This window comes from Aphelocoma coerulescens, chromosome 1A (genome assembly GCF_041296385.1).
Source record: "Aphelocoma coerulescens isolate FSJ_1873_10779 chromosome 1A, UR_Acoe_1.0, whole genome shotgun sequence".
In the NCBI taxonomy this organism is placed as follows: domain Eukaryota; kingdom Metazoa; phylum Chordata; class Aves; order Passeriformes; family Corvidae; genus Aphelocoma; species Aphelocoma coerulescens.
This window is the reverse complement of record NC_091014.1, coordinates 66,743,453-66,762,384: the sequence shown is the minus strand read 5'-3', so window position 1 is coordinate 66,762,384 and position 18,932 is coordinate 66,743,453. Positions and strand designations below refer to the sequence as shown.

The 18,932-nt window shown below is 41.9% G+C and overlaps 1 long non-coding RNA gene across 2 annotated transcripts; it reads right to left on the bottom strand.

Moving 5' to 3' along the window:
* Positions 1–1,500: 1,500 nt before the first annotated feature.
* Positions 1,501–9,488, bottom strand: LOC138104757 (uncharacterized). Of its 2 annotated transcripts, XR_011148268.1 has the most exons (4): positions 9,404–9,488; positions 8,959–9,016; positions 8,202–8,324; positions 1,501–3,052 (listed from the first exon to the last, which is right to left on the bottom strand). It is a non-coding gene; the product is annotated as an uncharacterized lncRNA (long non-coding RNA). The 2 variants fall into 2 exon arrangements; XR_011148267.1 differs by lacking the exon at positions 9,404–9,488 and having other exon boundaries at positions 8,959–9,366.
* Between the last annotated feature and the right edge of the window lie 9,444 nt (positions 9,489–18,932).

Here is an 18,932-nt window from a genome sequence, read left to right as displayed (position 1 = left end):
GGAGAATCACCATTAGGACTTCCTTTGTCCACAATTTATTTTTTGGAACAGGCTCTTGTAAACTGCACTGTAAAAAGAAATCTAGGTCTTTAGATTTTGAGGATGTAATTTCCAATCCTGGCCTTAATTGTCATAGATCACTTCACTTTTGGCAAGGGTATGATCACCCATGTCTTTGCTCTTTTCTGCAAAACTTATCTGAAAATTTTGCAAACATCAGTTCAGAACTGGGGGCAGAAAAAAAAGGCCACCACTCAACTGCACCTCAAGGCACATGGTCTGTGCAGGATTTTCCACCTCTCTTCTTACCTTATTACATGAAATCTGATCACATTGAGCAGTTGCTTCAATATGTACAACATTCACCACTGAAATTTTCATTAGTTAAAATTCATTCTGATCAATAAAAACACAGATGGCTCCTAAAAGTGGCTTCTTCTGCACCAAACTGTTCTATCCATCTTCACCACTCACTTTGCAGGCACTGAACAGAATACTTATAAAATCTGGGCTCCTTTGAGGTGCAGTGCTCAAGTAAATGCTGTCATTTGATTATCAGTAGGATTACAATGAGTTTGATTCCAGGGGTGGTGTCAATGGAGCTTTCTGAGGTCTTTGACGTGACAGCAGCATCTCTAAAAGCTCTTAGTAACACCTGTAAATGAATTCACCAGCATCTACTCTGTCATTGTTTAATGAAGAGTCACTTGCTCCCTTAGGCTTCCAAACAGGAATTTTTACTACATTTCATGAAATGTCTTTAAAAATTGTAGTTGTGATGCAACAGGCTTGCCAGTTTGCAAAAAATCTCTACCACTGTCACTCTCTCTGCAACCAGCATTGGAGAAGGTGATAGTGGCAGCTTTCCTTCCCTACCTGCTGAGGTGGACAGGGGCTGGTGCAGAAGGTGTCAAGTGAGGCACAAATGCTCAGTGATTTCCCTTTTCATGGCCTTTTCTGCACTTGCTCTGCTTTTCTGCAGATGTCCAGTAACGAGGCAAGCCCTCACAACACTCTGGTAACAGAGTGACACAGCACTAATGAAACACGTGGAATGGCCATTATTCTTACAGAACTAATGGGAATTAGGGTGGAAAACCGAAACGGAGTCATTCACACACGGATATATTCATCCAAATGAGATCTACCTATCTGGTCTGCTTCCACCAGCTGCTTTTGGTAAAGTTGGACCAGAAAGAAGATTGTCTTAGAGTGAGAAATGATATGCAGAATAATTAATCCTTTTTTCCTTTACTTGTTTACGAAGTATGTTCACACGAAAAAAGCACTCTCTCCCTTTTTCCTGTGTTCATACATACTCCTATTCTTCTTTCCCCATGTAAAATATTAATTTACTCAACAGCTTGTAGCTATAAAACATTAGACTAACATCCATCAGATGTTATCATAAAAGCTACTGATCAGCCAAAATTATCTCTGCTAGTATTCAAATTAGCATCAGAGTGATAAATGGGTGTTAGTCTGAAGCGGCTGGTCCTGCAAAGCATGAATGGCTAAAAGGTCTTAACAGGCCACCACCCAAATTGCCTGTGTGCCTTGCAGCACCTCAGCAACAGTCAGGATGCCATCCTCTCCCCAGGAGACAAAGTTTAATAGAATTTGAAGAGCAAAGGACTGGACTTCAGAAGAGGGTTTCCTGTTCCATCAAAACCCAAATATTATTCATCTTTACAATAAAGAACATTATAATGAAAAAGCCATGCACATTCTAATATTTAATTAGGGGCAAAAGTATTTCAGCAAATTTTCCTCATCACAAAGACAGGGATAGAGGAGAATTTAATTACAATACTTATTGAAAATGTGTTAGCTTTACAATTCTCTCTCCTTCTGTCACAGTTCTCCATTAGGCATAACAAAACAGCTCACAGACCAGGTACTCTGATTAGAACAGCAGCTTATGAATATAATAAAAGCTGTTGAGCATACTGCAAGCAGCAAACCTTTCCAAAAAATCTCTCTTTGTCTGCATGGCAAATTACCTCTCCCCATAATTGCACTGATACACTGAGTCCTGGGCTGCTGAATATAATAGGTGGCACACAGGGCTTTGCTACTTTTCTTTGAGACAGATGTTTGCAAACACAGACCCCTCACTCTCACCAGCCACTGCTGTGGTGCAGCACATTCTGTCAGCTATTCACAGTTCACCCTATGTGACTGACCCTTTAAGTCACTGATTAATATTTCTCCTCCCAGAGACCTTTCAAAATGGCTGATTAGCATTTTTAGAAGAATTTTGGGAAACACTCCATTACCTGGTTATTTGATGGAAACTTTTTTCCCCCCACAAACACAAGTCCTTTCTACAAACTCTAGAAATGGAAAGAACGAAAAAGGTGAGAAAATAGTTTTCAATCTAGCAGGTCAGAATGTCATATTCATTTGTTTTCAAGTAGTATTGATAATCTAGTAGCAATGACAGCAGATGTAAGAGTCACAGAAATTAATGTGGTAGTTGTGGGATGATTTGAGCCAAATTTGGAGAGAGTGCATTGCAATAAAAATCATTGCTTTAAGAAGAATTTGTTTCATGTATTGTCTTACACCTCTAGTGAATAAAAAAATACCACAAAACCCTGCTTTCCTTTACCACTTTGAATTAAAAAACTGTAGCTTCTTATCTTGAATATTAATTTCATCCAATGGGTTGCTGTGTTTTAACCAAAGATAATAAAAAGTATTAAGCCACGTTGGGTTTTATGAAGTCAGAGACAAAAAGCTCATTAAAGATTAAATTCTGCTGGCAATCCATCATGCTGCCTCGAAGGTAATTTTGAATTGAGCTATTCCCAAAGCCTAATACATCTTTCTACCCAATTCACACACTCTTGTTTTTCAGCTCCCATTAGGAGAGGTTACCAGCACATTCCCCTGATTACACGAGGAACCAGCTGCCTTGACACTTCTTGAAACACCTCTCAGTCATACTGGGAATGAAATTGCTTTAGAATCCATGACTTGGGGAGCATCGGTGCTTCAGCTCTTTCACTGCAAATCATGATTGACTGCACACTGTTTAAGACAGCACCTAAATAGATAAAAGAGAAAGCTGAGGAAAGATCAGAAATTCAACCAAAAAAACAGGCTAAAAAGAAAAAAAAAAGGAAGCAGAATGTGTAACTTGCCTGAGTTCAGAAGGAATGAAAAGCAGAACTGGGAATTGAAAGCAGAAAGCAGATCTTCTGGTCTTAATTTTGAAAATATCTGTATCCAGAACAACCTTTCCCAAATGCAAATTGATAGAGAAGCAGCTGTTTGATTTAGTCTTCCTTCTAAGGAATATCTCACTGTAAACAAGATGATAAAGCAAGGCAGGGTCTAATCAGGACTGAGACAAGGTCTGGCAGGACTATCAGTCTTGATGTTCCAAAAGATTTTTGAGGACTCAATGGGGGGCATTTGGTCCCCAGTCCAAGAGTCTGTCTCAAAATTAGCTTTGCCCAGGAGTTGTGGTAATTGGATAAAATAAATCCCCAAGGGAGCTGTAAGAAGCTCCTGTTCAAGCAGGTGGCAGGGAAAAATTTAGCTTTAGATGTAGCTGGGCTTCAAAATCCATGCTAATCTTTGCCCCATCCTCCCCCCAAAAAATTAAGAACAAAAACAGGTCGATGATAAATCAAGTTTAGGTGAAAAAACAACCACCCAAAACCACAGAGAGGATGTCCACAGTCAGTTTAAGGCAATCTGGTTTTTTTATGAGATTAGAGCCATTCAACATAAAGGCAAAGAGCCTCATGACAACAGAAGTACTTAACTCCATTTATGCTCCAGCAGAATTGCAAAATCAGTCCTGACTTTACTACGAGAGAACCACATCTGCCAGTTTTTACCCAGCTGGAATAACCCAAGGTGCAGCCTGTGTCCGTGAAACCGCTGAGTAACTCAGAGCCCTTCCCAGCTGGGACCACGCCCTGCAGCTCCTGCAATCAGCCCGTGCCCTCACACTGCTCCGGTGTCCAGACACGATTTCAACTCCTCCTGTCCTTCCACCAGAGCTTGTTTTCCCCAGGAGGACCATACAGTCAGAACCTATTTTGGTGGCATCCTGTTCTTTTTTATTTTAATCACATAGAACACATTGCTGGGGTTTTTTTCCCTACATATTTAGAATAATTTTCAAGTGTGACTGTAGCTGTTTTCTCTTCCCCACATCACTATCTTTTGTGATATTTGCCAGACTAAACACCCCTCCTAATCTGTGAGCTAAGGAGCTTCAGGAAGATAAGGGCTGCTGGTTCTCTGCAGATTTAGATCCAAAAGATCTGATTTCTGTTACTGAGCTTCAAATTAACCACAGCAGGACAGAAAGACTTTGCTATGGAAAGGCAGACAACAAAGAACACAGAGATTCATTCACTGACAAGAAGATATTTCGTGGTAGTAGATTAATAGGCTCAGGTATTTACAAAAGACAGACAGGGTGCCCAACTTCAAGAGACAGTTTCTTCCTTTGAAAAACATCTCAGATCTACTTCTAAATACAACCAGCTGACAACAGCACTAGGCTGCTGCCTTTACAGCACCATGTTTGACATTGACTTTTCCACTGCTGAATGGGGATGAATGGGTGTAGATCAACAGTGGTGGGTGGCTCTAGACCATGGTCAATTTGGAAGAATAACAAAAGCAAAGGGTTACCAAGAGTAAAGGAAAAAAAATAATATTTAAAAGTGCCTTTGAGATGAGGCAGATGGAAGCTTCCCCAGAAAAGCAGAGGGAAAAGCAGCACAGTTAAAACTGAAGCAGAGACTGAAGATTGCACTGCAACCAGTGTTTCATTTCCTGATCACACGAGGAAACGATGAACTGCTGCCAAGGAAACTGAATTTGATTTTTTGTGAAGAGATAGTAGGAACTAGGACAAACCAGGCAGGTAACTGAAACACTGGGCCCCTACAGACTTCAGCTCAGTGGAAGAGAGTCTGTGTGAGACTTGACTTGGTACCCTGGGGTGGAGGTCAGAAATAGGTCTTGATCCCAGCTCAAATGTCCCTTGAGGGATGACACACGTCAAACCTCAGCTCTTTGTATCATTTTAGTTATTTTCAGGCATACTCTTTGGGGGCCAGTGGTATTTGTCACTCCACAGGCAGCACACCTCCAGTACAGAGCCGGAACACAGCGACATTATTGTCACATAAAAGCGATGACATCCAAAGACAATAGGGCATAAAATAAAGCAGCAGATGGCTTGGGGACTAGAAGAAAATCCTAGAAACACTTTTTATTGAAGAGCAAGAAGAAGTGCTGCAGAAGAGCCAAAGGAGAAAGCAACAAAAGCTGTAGGTGTTACCACAGCACGTCCTGTCTCCACAGTGAGCTGTAGTACATGAACGGGACAGGGCAGAAGACAGACGGGAGTGGGAGGACTGTCAACACCAGCAGATACAATCTGCATAACATGCAGCCTGATGTACTTGAATATTCACCTCTCCCTGTCAGGGGAAATGCCAGACATGCTCTCAGAAGGAATTCTCATAAGCCTTCTTGACCTGGGTAAGCATTTCGTGCAAACTTCCCACGCTGTTGTACGGTGGGTGCAAAATTCTTATACTATTTCCTCTTTTCCAGACACATGGGCTATAGTCCTTAGTCAGGTTTCCTCTGTCAACAGGTGTTGCCCAACTTTTTATTATTTAAAAAAAAACAACAACAAAAAAAATTTCAATGGTTTTCCATCTACTAATCTTCTTACAAAAGCAAATGAACATGGCATGAGCAAACAAAGCAGAACAAATGCACTGTAAAACATAAGTATTAGTAATCTTCAGTTAGGTAGGGGAAAAGAAGACAGGTAGATGACATATTCTATATATTTATGCTGTAAGCTGCAGCACTGTACAGAGCAATCCAAACACACTTCAAAGGAGTTGGGTCTTGCAAACCTCCACCAGCCTGGTGCAAAGGATGGGGTAATTCCCCTGCCAGCAGCAGAAGTGGAACCAGTTTGCTCTGAAATGCCCCTCACTTCATTCAGGCCATGAGGAGATAAACTACCTTAGCTGCCAGTGGTCTGAGTGGACAGCAGGTTAAACTCAGTGGTGGCAGGATTTTTTCCTTTTGCTTCTGGTGTGAACAGATAAGCAGTTGTGTGAGGGGTGAGATAATCCACTGAGTTGGCAAGGGCGAGAGGTCGAGAAACCCCATGAGTGTTAGGAGGAGTTTCCTTGCTGCTCACAAGCAGAAGGGAAAGTTTTCTCCCAGCTCAGCATCAGCAGTAGCCTCCTAACCTTGCTCTTCCTGAAAATTTGTCATCTGTAGTTTCCAGTGCATGGGACAAACAAGCACTGTGTATTTTCAAAAACAAGAGGTCGCTCGCAGTGCTTCCAGAGCATTAATGTTAAATAAAATAGACTCTTTAATCCAAGGACTAGATTTTTTTCCTCTCAGGACAGTGCAAAGGCCCTGTGGGAGCAGAGGCTTCATGCTCCCTCTGAGTGGTTGCCAGGATTTGTCCTTTCATGGTCACAGTGACAACAGCCTAGAGGAGGCACTGAACCCACGTGGGGGAACATGCAGGTCAGACCGTGCTTCACCCACACACTCACACAAAACCTCTGTTTCAGGCTGAATTACTGAGGTTTCTTACAGAAAATTCGTGAAATTGCTTCCCCAGTAGATTTCAAATCTCTATGTTCCTTAGGAAGGCTCAAGGCATATTCAGACATCCTTGTCATACTTTAACCAGTACATCCACGTTAGAATAATGTCCTATTTAAACTAAAAAATGGCTCTAACATGCAGATACAGCTCAGAAAAAAGATAAAAGTTGTGCTGAAATCATCATTAAGAACAGCCTATTGGCTAAAGTTGTAAAATGGTGGCATCACATTTAGGCTGTCCTATTAAGGATGAAAAAATACAGAAGTCAGATAATGTAATGAAAGTCACAGATTTAGAAAGCTTAGCTGTGCAGAAAGTCCTAATAGCTCTAGTCCCTATATCATCTCCTTGTGAAGGAGGAAAAATTGACCTCACAGTGACACTCTGCATTCAGAAAAAGAGAAAAAAAGTCCTAACAGACAAGAATTCATGTCACAGATTAGAGAAAATATACAGAAAGGGTCAGGCTGTCAAGGAAGCTCAGTAAAACATCCTTTTGTGGAAATCAGATGGTCTCCTGTGCTAGTGAATTTGGAAAGGCTGATTGGTGCACCACTACCAAGTTGAAAACCAGAGGTCTTGACAAATATTTGAATATCTTCTACCTTTTCTAGTTATTATTGCTTTAGAGTTCATGTCTCCAGCTTAGAGAAGCCAAGGGTTGTCTTTTTCTTTTCTTTTCTTCCCCCTCTTCCCCCATCTTTGTAATATTTTCTTTCTAACTAGATGCAAATAATTTTAATACCATAATCACATGTTAACTCCTTCAGGGGGAGGTTCCTGTCTTAAATAAATTATTCAAATGCTGAAATGAACTGACACAGAGAACCAGTCTGTGGGGCCCTCCCATATATGAGAGATTTGGTGGATTGCACTTTTGGTTATTAAATCTTCCTGACTGTTGAACAAGATCTTTTTGTTTTAAAAATGAGCATACAGCCTTTAGCATCTTGCATGTTTCAATGTCTTTTTTTTTTTTTTTTTTTTTTTTTTTCTCCAAAATCAGTTTCCTTTCTGTGCTGACTATGTGGGAATTCCCCCTCATCACTCCCATAATTCTCTGGAATTATTACAGTATTGGAATACAATGGCATGTAGAAATCACAACTTCAGTCAGGGCCCCATTGTAGCAATCACAGCAATCCACACAGTTAAAAATATTCCTTGTTATAGTCTAAATATTGGAAAGCATAACTAAATCATGTAATTTCGTAGCCAGGGAAGCACAGCTCCAGGACATTCAGAACCAGCCCCCCTGGAGCTAGTCAGCATTTTCAACATTCTTCAAACCAGACTCAGTGCTACGTGACAAAATATCCAAAAAGAGCAGCTCAGTTTTCAGACATTTCTGTCCCACCTGAGCCAAAGTCATTCAAAGAGTCTCTGAGCTGAGCACCACATTATGCACCTTTTCTCTTCCTCAGACCTGTCCAGTACAGCAGCTTCAGAGTGGCTCTCCCAATATTTGGCATATAGCTGCTATCATTGCAGCGAGGAATAGATCCCATCTTCTGCAATGGCCCCCAGTGGCCCATAACAGATTAGAAGAAATAATAAAATAGAACTAATCTTACCTTAAATCTTTTTCCTTCTGCTTTTCCCTTCCCATTTTCAGCAAGTCAACTCATCCAGGTTTGTTTATGGGTGCTTTGATCTTCAAACCAGCAAACCATCTATGTTTATTTCTATTTCCATCCCTATTCAACCAAGCAGAGAGACAGATATTTGACATTAATGTTTTGCTTAAGTCCTGTAGGTCTCAGTACCTTTGGAAGGTGCTAAATGAACAATAGGGGTTTTGTTAGTCACATGGAGTTGATACAAGATGATGACTGGTAAATAAATTCATGGCAAAAAATCCTTCTCCTTTTATCAATAGTAGTGATGATGACAGACTCTCCTTATTAAAAGGCTTTCCATGATGAACAAATTCATTTAATGCAGAGCACTGAAGAGTGAACTTCTGGATTGCTTTAGGAATGTGACAAGAACAATAATGCTCTTTAGCACAGTCAGGGAGCACAGACACGACATTGCTTTGCTATTTAAAACTTTTAAAAACTGTTTTGCTGAGAAATCAGTGAGATTCCATGATATCACATGTTCTTTGAAGGATGGTTTTAGGAATTTTCAGAGGTTATTTCAGTATTTGGCCATGCCTTTGCCCCTCTGGCAAAATGTGATACTAACTTGGCTAATAACACATCCCAGAATACAGTAATTCAGACATGTTTGAGTGAGAGAGAGCTCAACAGCTACATTCCCTAAGTATGTTATTTACTCTTGGCTTACTCTGTCACAGGCTTGCAAAGGAAAACCCAGATTTCCTACCTGCATTTCTTCTCCAAAGTGCAGTGTTCACACGTGGAGCTGAGACATCATGAAAATGCTGGAAATGTTTCCAGAATCATCAGGAGTGTTGCTACCAGACAATGGTATAAATAATTTTGTAACCCTACAACCTCTCTCAAGAACAGTTTTTCCTCCACTACCCTTACACAAAGCTTACTTCAAAAACTTTTTTTTCTGGCAGCTGGATACCTTGAAATTTTCAGCCAGGCCACAAACACCTGTTACCTTTTGCATTACTGCTCTATCAGTGCAAACAGCTCTTTTCCTTCCTGATGCCTGCCACTCTTCCATCCCCACACAGAGAAATGCTCCCACCTTTGTGCCAGAGGCAATTCCATTAATGCACTCTTACTTTTTCTACCTGCACCACTAAAGGAAATGCTAAATAATAACAGCATCAACAAATGAAGCCCAACTAGCATACTTTCTTTCAGAACCCCTTCTTGCCTCCCCACTCCTGCTCTCTCCAGGACAACACCCCAGGAACATATTCACATTGCCTTCCCCCTTGCACCTGAGCACCAATATTTAAGGTCTCTGCATCCTGGGGGGCTCCTCCCCAGCAGTGAAGTTACACAACATTGCTCAGTGTTATACAAGGATTTTGAGCAGCTGCTGCCTCCACTGAACAATTTTGCTGATGAACTGCAATGGCTTTGGAAAAGAATGTACATCTTTTCTCAAGTCCAAACCATTCCTTAGAGATAAATAGTTTTGTGAGCCATGAAAATCACAGGATCAGGTAATTTGTGCTGATCAGACACATGATCAGTTGATTAGCTCCAATTTTAATTTGGAGTTTGAGTTCTTAATTTTTGAGCCACCTGCTCTCAGGGACCTTTCAACACTTCCCATAAGAAAGTTCTTCAAAAGAAATACCTCAGGTGCTATCACTGAATTTTGTGTAAATATCTTCCTTTCAGGAATTAAGATCTGTTTCACTTGTTACAAATACTGGAGAAAGAGGAAAATGAGAAAATCCATGTGCAAGAACTCTTGGAGACAGGAAACCTTGGAGGAACTGCAGTTCAGTGAACCCTGCAACAGTACATGATGTTCCTGTGCACACTGAGTAGAAAATTTCCCACAAAATACTCTTTTAACCAGTAATTTTTCATCCCCTGCACTTGACTGGTTATTAAAAAACAAAGCAGTGTGTTTAAAAATTTGCCCAGATGCTTTTTTTCCAGGATTTGCATTCAGAAACATGCACTGGTTTAGTTTTGCTTGGACTTTGTTTATCATTGTCTGTCTCTCCAGTGAAAACAATACCTGATTTCTGTGGGCAAATTTTCAGAGCTGCAGCAGAGAAGTAAAAACATGTAACAGCAGAGAAGCAGTAGAAGGTTGACATTCTTTACTCTCTTCTCCCAATATTTGAAATTAAGTGTCATTAATTCAAACTCTGCATGAATCTGCCTTCCAGTTTGTCACCCAGTATGTCAGAACTGGATCTTTCAACTTATCATTTGCTCCCAGGAAAGTTAAAAGGTGGCTTGAAAACACTACAAGAAGAAACACAAAAAGAGGAGTGGGAAAAAGTAGACATGCTACTGTCAACATCACCCCTGTCCTGAGATCCCAAAGCTCCTGCTGTTTGCAACCAAAGTAAGTTTTTCTAAGTTATGTGGGGAAGTGGATGGACATTTATTTCATTCTCAGTGGCAGAAGAGCAGGTGCATGGTGCTGTGTAATAGTCATGGGTATTAAGGGAATCTAGAGGCACAAAGACTGTACTCACACTGAATACAAATGTTTAGGTACCAATATAAAAATCACTCATTTGTAAGATTTTGCTTCGGGTCCTGGTAAATTCAGTTTGGCAGAGGCCCCTCACAGCTGTGAGATGCCATCAGTTTCCTGCCTGGATATAACTTGCTTCACACCTCTCACCACATTCCCCAAAATAGCCCTCAGTCTTTTCCTTTTTCACCTGGAGCTGTTCAGATGCTCACAGCAAACCCCCATGGAGCACCCTATTTTCAGTTATGCTTACGTACAGATGAGGATAAAAATAATTCAGGAGGGCAGGGTAATGAAGTGTTTCCTTAAAGAGACTCCAATAATTCATTTTGTTTTCACTGCAGTGACCCCATGGACAAGTTTATCACACAGCTGAAGTGCCTTAGTCATAAAAATATGCTTGCACCCAGAGCACCTCCTACTGAGGACCACCAGCTGTTAAGAGACCCTTGATATCATACATATCTGAAAGCAGGGCAGCTCAGGGACAAAAAAAGCCTTTCAGCATCAGTGAGAGCCCTGTCTCTGCTCACTGCTCAGGCAAGCACCTGCCAGAGAGTTGTCATGGAGCTGGCATCGTGTTACTCCTATCACAGTGATTCCTCTGTGCTTGGAGATGTGGCACTGCTGCTGCCATATAACATGTTCTGTTGTGCCAGCTCTAATAAGGGTTATGCACTAACTGTCCCCTGCAACAAGCATTGTCCTAAATCATGCATAAAACCTGCAATAATTTTAAATATTGTAATAGGTTAATGAATTATCCAAAACACATCCTCTCAAAATACTGACTCCTCCCAGTAAATAATGGGCACACCCAGAATAATCCACGTTTATGACACCTTCAGGACCTTGAAAGAGCTGTGATATTTGCACAGAAAAGAAACAAAAGCATACACAGTTTTAAAAGGGTCTGTGATCTCTAAGAACTGCCAAGGGCTTCTGTATGAAAAAGTAATGAGGCCCAATTCTTTCTTTCAGTGCCCCATCAGGCTGCACAGCAGTGCAGTGGCAGGAGCTGTTTAGTCCCACGGTCCCAGGAGTGGGTTTGTGCAGTGGTTTGTGCCAGTGGAAGGCAGAGAAACACCTCACACCTAGCACTGCCACTCACGCTCCTAACTGGGAGGCAAAAACATCCATCTCCCTTCCAGCACCACATATACCCTCCAGACACAAACCAAAGCCTGGAAAGGGGGCAGACACCCTCTTTGGGTCCCCCTCACCTTCAGCTCTCCAAGTTCTGGAGCAAAGCCTTGAAAGAAGCAGACGGTTCCTAAGGATACAACAGCATAAAATTGAATATTCCAATTCATTAAGTGCTTTTAGGTGTCTGAGGGCATCATCCAGCCAATCCTGAGGTACCACCACCAACCCAGACATCCTCCTGCCTCTTTGACCCTCCACTAGAAAGGAAGGTGGGAAGGGGATGTAGAAATACAACAGTTTTCTGACTTCCTGCCAGCGAAATGCACGAGGGTGTTTCAAATGAATTTTTTGGAAAAGATTTCCCTAGAAATGTTGTGGGAGGACTTGAAGGGAGATGAGTGATACCCTTGATTTCATTTCAGGAAAACCATATGCTGAATTGTAGGAATTAATTTTCCCAGCTAATATTTTGACATTTCTACAATATGGTCAAAATTAATAATAACTGTATTTGGCTTGTTTATCCTGCATGATGTCTGAATGTATAGCATTGGGGGGAGTGCAGATATATTCATTAGTGCAGATTTGCACGAGATTAAAGTACCAGTTGTGTAGAAGCCATGAGATACAGGTCAGAGTCTTCTTAACACTTCTGAGGAGGAACCACAGACACAACCCCTGGGAGCACCCAGAGCTCCACAGAAGGGAGCAAATCCTTAACAGGAGGCTCTGCTCCAAACCCGTGGCCATTTCACCCTCTTGTGCAGAATATCCCCGTTACTTCACCCAAGGAAGAACATTCTGGTCAAAATCAAGCCCTCCCCTGTGGCAAATTAGAGGCTTTTTTTTCATGTGTTTGTGCATCCATAAACATCCAGGTTGCAGGATGGTGCAAAGGCTCCAGGCCAGGTTTCAGGCTGGTGCTCTCGCTGGTCTTTCACATAGGATTATTTCCAATTATTGCTCTGTTTTTCCCTCCTTGATTCATTAATTCACAGGTATCAAGTCTGCTAAGAGTATACTCTGTCATGCTTACTTATACAAATAGCATGGGATTCCAGTGGTGTAAGTAGAAATAAAATCACAGATTAGAAGTAAAAACATAACTTGACAAAGCAACTGCCAAAAATACTTCCATAAGCACTGATCCTGTTCCTTCTGAAGCTGACAGGAACACTGACATACATACCAAAGCTAATTCAAACATTACAGAAAAACATTATCTCACTAATTTGCCCTAATTTGAGGGAAGCTGCTTGGCTTCTCCAGAGGGCTGCTGAAGTGACAAGTTTTGGCCTTTACATCCTACTAACCCGACTGGCACCAGGTGCTATCTATTGTTTCCCCTCTCAGGAATCTGTATACTAAAAAATCGTCACTCTCTTAGGAAGCCCTCATGTCTGTCTGCCCAGGTTCACTCTGGATTTTTCTTTATTGGACACATTTTAAAAGTGATTTTAGAAACACCAACATGCAGGACCGAGGTCCATCCCAACATCTTCCAAAAGAGCAACCCTGTCTCTGACCAGCACAATCTGTTTTCTTTCTAGCCTGCCCAATAGTTTGATTTTTGTGTATCAGCCTGCTGGATAAAGGTTGTGATCTGATGCCCACTCAATTTCCTTTTAGAGATTGTACTACTCATAAAACTAAATCTACCCTATATCCACTCATAATTAGGTTGCAACTAAAACTCATAAATATATCATGCAACTCAGTTTCTTTAATTGGTTTGGTCCCACAGGGCCCAAAGCAAGCAGCAGCCATAACAAAAACGAGTTTCCATTACTGACACGAGAAGACACAACTCTGACAACACGACATCCACTGATGAAGGGAATGTCATATATCACCATGCAGCCTGTAGGAATTTCAAACACTGTGCAGATGCCAGACTGAACTTAAAGAAGCAACAGAAATTAAATTCTACAAGTATTGAATTTTATCTCCTGACTGGCAGCCAGCTGCTGCTTACCTCAGATTAATAGGCAGTATGACAATGCTCACATCCAGCCTCAGGTGAAATCCAGAGGGGAAAAAAGTTTGTCCAGCAGGGGACTAAAGGAAATGTGCATGTTGTGAGTTTTAATTCTTTGGGTTTTTGCAAGCAACTTCAAGATGTTTTTACTAAAGATATTACGTTCTTTACTCTTGAATTCAGAGGTTACACACATTTTCAGCCATCACCCCGCACCCTTCCTTACCATACAAAGAGCTGCAGCAAACCATTCTTTAAGTAAAACATACACTGAGAAACAAAGGGTAGTTCAGATCATCACAGCACGTTGTAAATGAAATTCTAAATTGGCAGCTATAACCAAACTACCCCCATGAGGGCGTAAACATTGGTGGATGCATATTTCTAAAACTTCTGGCAGCAGTATATCTTGAATGGAAAATATTTCCTTCTTTAGCAGATCATTTAGCAAAATTCTAATATGGAACTTACTATAGCAAGGGCAATAAAATATGATTTTTATGTTCCATAAAGTTAAAATCCTGGTCATTTTTTAAAAAAAAAATGTATTAACTTCGCTATCACTTCTGACTCAGTGTTTCAGGTAGATTCTCCTCAATTGCTCACAACATAAAACCATTTTCATTAAAAAATTGCCTGAAATACATTCCATATTTCCCCGAGCTAATACCATCCTGCCTTAATGATAGTCTTATGTCTAATGCATAAAAGAAGTACCAGGAGATATTATTCTTCTCCTTTGTTGCCCCTAAGTGTGGCTTTTAGATAAGTCAGAGCTGTTTAAAAGCTGCACTACCCATAGACAGCTGGGTTGAAGGAGGCCTTTAAATTTGGTCAGAGCCTTTTAAAAGTCATTACAGATGAGCTGGCACATTTTAACTCAGCATCTTAATGCTTTGAGTCCTGCCAGAATTCCCAAGCTCTGATGTGTACACACTCTGATCTGTGCTGCAACTCTGACATTTTAAACCCCACCAAGCCAGTGCAATATCCCAGTCCAAGGGAGGGCTGGGGGACAGAGCACACACGTTGTTCCACGTCCCTGTGCTTCCTGGGGTGTTATTTATTCTGGGGAGGGGCAGCCCCATCCCCGAGCCCAGCAGCTCCTGACACCAAAGGAGGGCAGGCAGGGACAAGGAGTGAAGGCACAAACCCAGCCAGGGGCTGAGCAGCTGCACACAGGTTTTGTGTGAGAGATGCTGGATCAGAGGGAGCAGAGACAAAGGAAATCTAAAGACCCATCACGGAATCCTGTCAGCTCCAGAGGTGAGGAGAGATGTTGTGCAGCAGGTGTGCAGCATCCAAAGCAAGCTGGTGCTAAGAGGAGCTCACCCACTGCCAGCGTCCAGGCAATTCTGGCCGCAGGGTAGAAAAACACTCAGGAGAAAGTATCAGAGCTCAGGAAAACACACGAACATCTGAAGCATTCTTTTCTCTTGTGAGATGCAGGATATGCATAGCTAACTCTTTTTATTTGTTTCCAAGCTAACAGCATGAGGAAGCAGGTGCTGCTAACCTCAACTGGGTTGAGTTGTCCTTATGCCTATGTAGTCCCAGTGAAATTAATTATTATTTTCAAAGAGCAAGATACTTCTTTAAAGAGAAAAGTTAGACTCAAAACCGAAGGAATTTGCAAACTTTGTATATGTGGACCCGCATTATCAGCCATGATATTAAAAGAAAAAAAAATGGTTTAACAGTGAGATTAATGAGAAAATATGTTTGCTACAGACAACACAACCAGAGAGTGAAGGAGGTAACTGCTGGCACTTCTTAGTTGCATTACAGGTGAAAAGTGCCTGGCAGAAGAATACTGAACTGTTGCAGTCAAAACAGTAAATGTCCTTAACAATCCCCCAGGAAAAAAAAAAGCCCTTTGCCATAAGGAATGCAGCAAACAGAAAAAGATAATATGATGATGATAAGGTGAAAATTACCAAGAAGGCAGAGCAACCTGCAGACTGAGTTAATACTTTGTCTCGAATTGAAAAGCTAAGGAATAATAGATAGTCCCAAAGCCCTGCAATTTAAAGCAAGCTGCATGTTGTGAATGGTTTCTCATAGCAATAGTTGACAAAGGGGCAGCAGAGGTTCACAGAAGCAAAAACTTTCTCTGTATTCAATGCCTTTCAGCATGGAAAATTAGATGAGTTGATATATAATTTGGTATTTAATATACCATTTGAACATCAGAAATGTAAGGCAATGTTGGCATTGGGGGATGATAGTGGCTAATGAAAGCAAAAATTACTTGTAGTAGAATGAAGGTAATTTGCACATCATTAATCTTCCTGCCCCATAATTCAAATGCATAATAACAGCAGTCTCTCCCCATGTCTCAGCAGCAGGTGAATAACAGTGCTGTTCTGTAATCTCATGTTATGTATTCAACTCTTTTGGAGGCAGGGCTGATAATACCAACAATTATTGAAATTCCTCAGTATTACCTGCACAGAGCCCTGCTTGTGGTTGCTTTCAGAACCATGCCTTGCTTTAGCCATCTAGATGGATTCTAGATGTCTTCCTTACAGGAGATTATGTTTTTTCAGATTGAAACCTTCAGACAGGATAATTTACTTGCTTCAGAAAACGTGGGCTTGTGAACGGGAAATGTGTTTTTCTCCACTAATCTTTTGGAAAAGCTGCTACTTTCTGTGTGAGTGTGGCAGCTTGAAGAGGGCAGTAGGTGCTTCTTCATGATCCCATACTGTTTTTGCCATCAGCAGAAGAGTTATGACATGAGAACTGAAAAATCACCAAAGCCTCTGCCTCGTTTTGTCTCGCGGAGTTGCCAGGGCTGAACTGCCAACAAACTCACCATCTGCTTGGTGCCACCGAGTGTGTTCCCACCTCGGGAAGGCTTCACGCCTGTTGGCGGAGGACAGCCAGGCTGTGTACATCCCGAATCTGAAGTTTGGGATCTGGAGACTGGGTTGGGTTCGATAAGAATGAGACAGTCTGTGGGAAGGTGATTGTCCCGCTCTGCTCCACGCTGGGGCGGCCTCGCCTCGAGTTCTGGGAGCAGCTTTGGGCACCACAACATAAAAAGACACTAAAGTGTTAGAGAGCATCCAAAGGAGGCCACAGAAGGGGAAGGGTCTAGAGGGGAGGCCATGTGAGCAGCAGCTGAGGGCACTGGGTCTCATTAATCTCCCTGTTAAACCATTTTTTTTTTCTTTTAATATCATGGCTGATAATGTGGGTCCACATATACAATGTTCAGCTGGAGAAGACTGAGGCCAGAGCTCACTGTGCTCTTCAACACCCTCATAAGGGAAGCTGAGGGGCAGCTTTGAGCTCTGCTCTGTGTGACCAGGGACAGGACCTGAGGGAACGGCTGGAGCTGTGTCAGGGAGGGTGAGGCTGGGTATCAGGGAAAGGTTCTTCCCCCAGAGGGTGCTGGGGCACTGAACAGGCTCCCCAGGGAATGGGCACAGCCCCAAGGCTGTCAGAGCTCCAGGAGCATTTGGACAACGCTCTCAGGGATGCACAGGATGGGATTATTGGGGTGTCCTGTGCAGGGCCAGGAGCTGTATTTCAATGATCTTTGTGGGTCCCTTCCAACTCAGCTGATTCTGTGATTCTATGAAGATAGAGAAGAACCAAAACAAGGATGTGCAGGAGGCAGAGAGGAGTCCAACAGCTGGGGAAGACTGAGGCACACTGGGCCAGGATTCCCCCCAGCCTAAGGGCTGGGAATGTCAGTCCCAGGCTCGCTCTCACTGGGTTTGCTTCCCAGAGAGCACAACTACCCTTCATCACCATGATGTCATCAGCCCCAGAGCTCTCTGTGGCAGCCCGAGGCTGGTCCCAGTCAGCATCACATGAAGGTTGCACCAAGGAAAGAGGTTGATTTTCTTTCCCACAACTTCAGATAACACACACAAACATACTAGAAGTCAGAGCATATCAAAGTCAGAGCAGCAGGCAGCCAGCAGCGGGGATGTGTAAAATTGAAGGCATAGAGGGGGATCTGAATTAATTTCCATTACACACATACATGAAGACACATTTTTGAACATCTGATCACAGGCAGGTTTTCCACAGGGTGCCTCTGAAGGCCTCTGCACACAGGACACCCCTCATGGACAGCTCTCCTCCTTCTGCTGCCTCTGCCCCATCTCTGTTTCCTGCCTGCTGCTCACATTTCTTCTGAAACCAGAGCAGTTAGCTTTTCACATAGGGCCTCTATGGCATTATTGCCAATGGTACTGTACTATTTTAAAATAAATAGCCTCTGGCCAGGGAACAGATCCAGAAATTGATATACACACAGACAAGCTTGATTCCAGTTGTGCTCAGTGTATCTGCAAATCCAGATACCTGAGCCTCAGGTGAGGATGTAATTAGTGATCACCACTGAAAAGCTGGTTTTACATGAGCAGGGATCAGATAGGAACACACATGGGCAAGGAAAGCTGTTTGTGTATTGTTATTATAACTATTATTGCAACTTAGTGGCCAGATCTAGGTGTTCTATACACAGGGTTGCTTGGTTTCATCAAAAAAGCTGTATAAAATATTTCAACAATAAAAAAAAAGAATTTCCAGTCAACCTGCGCCATTTCTTTCAGCTAGAAAAAAACCTGTTTAATTTTATAACAGGATAACTAATTTAGAGACCTTTTAAATGCCAGAAAGAATCGTTCCATTTTTAAATAAAAATATAATTTCACACTAAGAAGTCAGCAAGTTTAATTTCAAAACTCATGAAAAATAATCTCTTCCAGAGTTTTGCCATGGAAAAGGCCAGAGTCCATTCTACAGAAAAATGCTGATGTGATGGTGACAGTTTTCTGTAGTTTGTATGCAAAAGCCAGTGTGTTAACTGAGCAAGCTTTCTAAAATAGCACTCCCTGACCTTGAAGATTTAGGAGTTTTTGGTTTTAAACCTGCTTTGGTGAGTACATTGTTCTCTCCAATAAGTTGCAGCTTTCTGATGAACCCTGTTATTTCTAACAAAGGGTCTTGGCTAGTTTGATTTTGAAGCAATTGGTGATTTTTATGGGGAAAATTTAAATGTGAAACTCTCAGGATGTAAAAAAAAAAAATCAGTTTTCAACAAAATCACAAAAGAAGAAGGCAT